Genomic DNA, 7,234 nt, shown 5'->3' with positions numbered 1-7,234 from the left:
AAATTAACCAAAGGCGAAATTTTACCGCGGGTGAGTAGTTTGCGAGTTGCGGTAATCGAATACATGGTCACGCACGATATCCAGACCGTGCGGCAGTATTTTAGTTTTGTTGTGTTTCTGATTGTCCTCCGTATTAGCCTATCAAATACTGTCCACTGTGCGACTTTGGCTCCGAGTGGCACTTAAACCGGCATCTGGCAAAGAAGCACACAGCCGAATTATCGTCGTCGGGGTCTGCGGAGGCGTTAGTACGAATACAAAAAGACTACGCTAGCAAGGGAACGAAATTAATCAATCTAGACACGGTCAAACAAATAGCGGGACGAAATTGGGAGTCCGTGCACCGCCGGAAGTTGATTTATCGGTGATGATCTAGACTCCAAGGGGGATGGGGGGGGGCGGTGATGTTCTAATATCATAATTAAATTCGTCGTCCGCCGTAGTATATGTTGCTTGACTCAGTCGCGGCTGTGGAGCGGCGAATGGGACATACCTGGAGTCGCTGACCCGCCGGATTTGTTAGCGGAACACGTGAAAAGGTCACCGTTAGCCGACGACTCGGACAGTTTCTCATCGGATTCCTCGACGTCGTCATCTGACGTAAACGGTCACCAACTCCCGCACCATAGTGGTCGGTCGGTGCCGAAATCGGGTACAGTAAACGTAAAAAGACATATCAATCGTAGACAGTCGCCGCCCCGCCGCCGCCGCCGCCGCCGACACCGCCACCAACAACGTCGGTTCCGATACCGACACCGGGATCGGAGTCGTCCGGCCCGGAGTTCGAAACGTGAGTAGGCCGTGCGTCGTCGAAATTATATCAATAATCTCCTCGCGCTAATTATATAAATATAGATCACCAGGCGATGTAAAATTATTCGTTTAGGGAGAGTCCGCCGGATAACCGAGAGTCGGACGGTACGCGTACAGGGAGGAGGCGTCGACCGCAGCTAACGACCGGTGTATTGACTGAGCGGTGAGTATGAACCGGTGACGCTGATGGGTGCGGACGCTCAGCTACCCACTCGCATGTAGACTTGCGATGATCCTGTCGCAAACCTGTTTCAGCCAAAAATCAAGCAGACAACTAATTGAACGAGGACTTCGCCGCCAACTAGAAACCCCTGTGGGAGTGCTGTTGATCGATTTTTATAGAGAACACATGAAAAAATATACGCATGTTATGAAAAAAGATTGCTTGGCCAGCTACCCACCGAAAGTATCTCGTACGTTACGCTACGTCAGTGATCAACTTACCGCGCGAAAAGTGGCACCCACTCATTGGAGCGATCTCTTGAGACATCCCGAAATCATTATAGAATATTACAAAGAGTAAGAGCCCCAGCATAGCTGACCGACATCGCCGTTATGCACGCGATAACCGCTGTGTACGAGGCTGATACAAAGAATAGTCAGCATAATTCTTATTGAAAATATTAGTGTTTAAATTACCATGTTTGTTTTTTTTACATATCGCCTTTGGAGAATGCGAGAGTGCGGGGTAATGGCGTCCACGATTAACGACTATACCAAATCCGTGAAAAAAATCATAGATTTGGGATTGCGCTTTTTCCGTGAGGCGGATCCAACCTTTCCAAAAACAGGGAACGTTGTGGAGTCCATGAAACGCACTTCGGCCATCGTTGGCGAATACAACAAAAGTCTCACGACGGAAATAAAACAAAGCCAGTGGTCTAGAAAAATCCAAGAAGCGGATGCGCTACCCCAAATGGCTGTCGTCAAAGCGGCGGTATCCGTTTTGAAAAACAGACTCCCAGATCAAATAGCTGCCTTGGAGAAAGCTTTTCAGTGCGTACCCCGACACCAAAGTGTCACCATAGCGACCAGTGCGGGGAAGGGTAAGGTGTGTATGTGCGTTCTTTGTCTAATCCCGTTACTAACGTGGTTGGTTTCACGCTGATGTCAGATGGTTAAATTATGGAATGCAGTAACTTATCCGTTAGTCTTTTTGCTGATCGAACGCGGCAAGCACCGGAGCACGGTACTCAGACGTTTGACGATTATCCAATACGAGCGTACTGCTCCGGCAGACCCGTCATTGGGAAAACCTGTAGTTTTGCAGGTGGAAAACCACAAGACGCAATCGGCACCGGCCTTCATCGTTCTCGACGACGAAATGCTTAGTTATATGCAACGGTGAGCTCAAGCGAGACTGGGTTTATTTCGATATGTATTTTTTAGGTTTGTATGTTTTGTAGATACTACGCGTTGCGAAAGCGCGTCACCGGCGACAGTCAATTTTTTTTCGTCACCAGCGCAGGGAGACAAATAACAACTAGGTTGTATGAAACGGTAAACAAAGTTTTAAAAGAACTGGACGCTCGACTGCCGGTCAGGGGTAGTACGCCGGGACCGGTACTAGAGTTAGACGCCAAAACGATGAGGAAGTTAATGGAAACCGCCGCGGTAGGTCACGACGAGTACATTAGAACCCACGTTCACGGCGCGTTGCATCACTCGAAACAAGTAGCCGAGCAACACTACGTCTTGCCGACAGCCGCCATGGCTACGTACCGGCAACAGGTGTTGGACACCGTCGACCAGTCGGCGCAGTTGGCGGAGTACGTCAAAAAGAAGTGAGTACATGGCGACAGCGAAGCGTAGCGTTCGCACTCGGGCCTGTAGTAAATCTGGTTTCACTTTGCAGCTTGCTTTATTTTTTCACACTCGATGGCGATACGGAACATTCGGAAACGTACGAGGAGTTCGCAACCCGACTGATGGCATACACGCATATAACTAAACAATTTCCCAAAGCATCGTTGACGGCATTAGCGTATACTACGATTTGTGCCGACATCCAAACCTGTGTAATAGAACTTAGAGCGCAAGCCCTGGCTGAGGAAGCCGAGTCGGAGAGCCTGTCCGGCAAAGACATCGACTGTGACCGGATTAGCTCGGTGGCGAGCGCAATTAATAAAAGCCACTGGATCCAACACCAGTACCAAACGAAATATTACGTTGTGGCGGTTAGAAAACTCTTGAAGGGTCGGGCAAACGATGAAGAACGTCGACCGCCGCGGTGAACAAATACAATTTTAAAAACGTTTGTGACCGCACGAAACCCATACCAGACGACGTGCTCGTCCGTATGTAATTTACGCGGATAAGAATATCACGTTATACGAAACAAATGAATAAACAAAAAAAAACATATACTAGCTGATCGTATGTTGGTTGTTTTTTTTTTGGTGTTGGTTGTTTGGTTCGTGATTTTATTTCATAAAAAAAAAAACTTTCGATCAATATAACCTAAGCTATTCGTAGTTGGCACAATCCTATAGCCGATCGCACATTACTAATAATGCATTAATCATATTACGTTGTGAAAACGCCTCAAAACCTATTACCAACTACGTATTAACGCATCCGACGGAAGTTTATGTTAGGTTTGGTTCCTGGGCTCACCAACAAGCAATAGGCCCCGAAGAATAACCTAACCTAACCGGGAAGTATGCGCGGCCGGTCGTAATTATTACTTACCTGAAAAAAGGTTATTTAGAATACCATATTATATTTAGTAGGCAAGTGTTAATGTAGTACCCTACTTATCCCAGACGTGGGACAGGGTAGTACTGGTCGGCGGCATTCTTTCGAAAAGCAATCATTTGGCGGACAGCCGTACCGATCATTGCGAATACACCAATCGCGACAAAGTGGGCCAACACGAGTATCGCACATATGATTTTGTTGACTGTCGACACGGCATTTTGGTGGACAAAGTACAAAGCCGCTAGTATCGGGACGACAGTAGCCTTTATAACGACTCCGGTTAGTGGCGGCCGAGGGGCGGTAGCGTCATCGTCGATTTCCACGTTTTCCCCGCCGAGACGGTACCGGCGGGTTTGTCGATTTTCCGGAAGGTGTGATTCCATAAGGTGTAACGCTCGTACCGCGTCGGAAAAAAAGTTTTGAGCGATCATACCGATGGCCTACTATAGTAAATATAACTACGCTTTCAATAACGGGGGATTGATGATAATTTTCGTGTTTTTCTCGTTTTCTGTATTGTGCGAACTGATCTTATATTTCAACAGTACGACAACCCCGTCGGCGACGTCGTCGGCGATAGTCGAGTTTGTCGCACGTGGTTTTTTAACCACACTCGCGGACGATCGATTGGAGTTTCTAGCGAATCCCGAAAACGTATTGTGCGTGGACGACAGCGATTGCGTGACACTCGTGTTGACTTTCGACTCGAATCCCGTCCGCTGCTTACACAATCGGTGTTCCGCCGGCACCCATATGGCGGCCGGACCGCTGTGCGATCATAACACGCGATCCCGACCCGTCAAATTAATCGGCGATCGCAACGTGTACGCCGACAAATGCGTTTCGATTGATAGATCTATCTGGAACGATTACGGCGAGGTACAGCCGTTCGTTTGTGCCGGCGGCAAACTTTTGACGGTCGACGGCAAATTACATTGCGAGTGTAGCGGAGACGACGTGCCGGTTTATTATAAAAGTTTCCAGCCGGACGTTCCCCGTTGCGTACCTGAATCCTATATGCGTGTCCACGCCGACCACATCTCGACCGAGAAATAATAAGAGTAATAAGGAGTGTCAGCCTATCCTAAAATCAAGCATTTCGTCGCAATTGTCAGTAATATAACAGCTATATATATATATATATAAACTATTTTTATATTACATAAATAGTTGTATAACTGATATCAGAAAACACTAAACAGGCAACACGTTTTCATAATTTTGGTAATATTCCTGAGATTTATAGAACGGCCGCTGTATATTACTCCATGGAGGGACGTCAATTTTCCACTACCGCTGTGCGATGGTTAGGTTTGGTTATGGCAGAAAAAGCCACATAGGGCACACCATTGAAAAACAAAAGATTTACAAAGAACTAGTTTTAATTAGTTTTTTACATCTCTGATGTTGGTAACTATCGTCCGATACCCATTCTTAGTCACATCTCAAGGGGGGGACATCTCTCTCCTATACTTGTCTCCCTATTTATAAATAGTGTCAAAAGTGTTATTCGAAATAGTAAATTTTTATTATTTGCAGCCGATCTGAAGTTATTCTTGAAAATTCGCAGTGTAAATGATTGCCAATTGCTTCAAAACGATTTATATACATTAAGTGATTGGGCTGATAATCTGGGATTAGAATTTAATATTCACAAGTGTCACTCTATGACCTTCTACAGAATCCATCATCCTATTATGTATAATTACTTATTAAAAGAAGTATATCTTGATGTAGTTAGTACAGTAAATGATCTCGGTATCACATTTGATCGGGAACTTAACTTCCATGACCATATAGAAAAATCTTGCTGTAAGGCGCTAAAGACACTTGGGTTCGTAAAGAGAGTTTCCACGGAATTTAACTTGTTAGCTCCGTTAAACTCTTTGTACTGTGCTCTTGTTCGATCTATTCTAGAGTATGCTGTGGTTATATGGGACCCTAATACCGTAATCGCTAAAAACCAGATAGAGAGGGTCCAACGGAAAGTCTTGTATTTCGCTACCAGGGTACTCCATATTGCTCACCGACCACACGACTATGAGCCAGTACTAAATAAACTTGGGTTAACAACACTAGCTGATAGGCGTATTTCTGCTAGTCAAGACTTTTTGAGAAAGCTTATGGATGGATCTATTGATTGTCCTGATTTATTAAGTGAACTCATCTTCAAAGTCCCTAACTTCCATTCTAGATCACCACATGCTTGCTTCGTACCGATTTGCACCACTAATTATTCATATAATAGACCTATTTTCAGGATAATGCGCATTACAAATGAGAACATCTCCACCTTCACTTTTGTATAACTTGTTAGGTTAAATAATTATATATATCTATATATATATTTCTGTGTCTACAAAAATTGTACTTTGGGCCTCGGCCTGTTTTGTAAGATAAGTAAGGAAGTAAATAAATAATGATTCATTAAAAAATACTGTATAACAGTAAAACTAGTTTTTTCACGTTGCCGGCACATAGGCCTGAAGATCCGATAGTATAGAAGTTTTCGTTAGTTTTGGCAATTTTTACTAATAATAAACGAACAAAAAAAAAGTGTCAATTTTTTTTTTGCTTTACCATAAGTCTAAAGTTCGGATTTATATGTTTTTTACATATTGTTACTGAGTATATACAGTCTTATGAGGGTAAAAAATGTGGACGATTCATTCATCACAGAGTTCATAGGAAAAAGTTTTTTTTTGCATATTTGAGAATATTTCATGGTTTAGGGAATATTTAGCTTATTTAGCATTTTTTGGAATATTTTGTAAATTGTGAGAAAAACATAATAATTTATTTTAATTTTAAAATTATTATAATTAATATTTTCATAAAAAAAAATACACGCAGTGGTATTACTATTAAGTCGCCGCGTCGTGCCGTGCTGTTTACCAAACATGGTGGCTAACCTGCATACTGCATCGTTTTCATGCCGATAAGAACAACAAAAATTTACAAAATGACCAATAACCTGGTGAAAAGGGTAACATTATAAAATCCAAAGTGCCTCAGTTATGGGAAAAAAAATAAAGGTTACCAAATGTTCGGAAAAGTTGGGAACATTTTATCTGGAAACAATGAAAATCTCCCAGAACATTTCACCCCTAGTGTAGTTGCTGATATGAAATTCGCTCCTTTAACATCAGTTGATGTTGAACGTTTATTTAGCCTCTACAAATACTTTTAAGCGATACTAAGAACTAACATGAGCCCAGAGAATATCGAGGAATACATAATTATTAACTCATATAATACAATTTAAATAAGTGGTAAGTAATTTAAATTGTACTTCAATTTAATTCAAGTCAGAATTAAATTTAGAAGAATATTTAGTAAATATTCAATTTCAATAAAGGAAATATTGATTTTCATTCATTATTTTTCTAATTTTTAAGAGAATATATGGAGAATATTTGTAGGTTTTTTTAGAGAATATTAGAATCATATTTTAGGTGTTTTAAGAGAATATTTATCCGGACCTTAATCATAACTATTATTATTAGTAGGCAGCATTAGTAGTATGCTTTATGGTTGTATGCTCTGTTTTTTTTTTTTCGAAGCCAAATTATTTCAACGAATGTGTTGTGATGACGTAACCGAACATGATATTAATTTCGGTCTGTCTAACTATGTTATAATATATTAAACTTCGATCGTTAGGTCCATCTCGTGCGCAGTAAGTGCATTTGGTCCACGGCCGTCACCGAGAGTTGCGGCG

The sequence above is a fragment of the Adelges cooleyi genome, unplaced genomic scaffold (genome assembly GCF_023614345.1).
Source record: "Adelges cooleyi isolate 19-005CV unplaced genomic scaffold, UGA_ACOO_1.1 ACOO_flye_CR_arks_rails_tigmint_CR_PRNA_111, whole genome shotgun sequence".
In the NCBI taxonomy this organism is placed as follows: domain Eukaryota; kingdom Metazoa; phylum Arthropoda; class Insecta; order Hemiptera; family Adelgidae; genus Adelges; species Adelges cooleyi.
Note: the sequence above shows the minus strand (reverse complement) of the source record.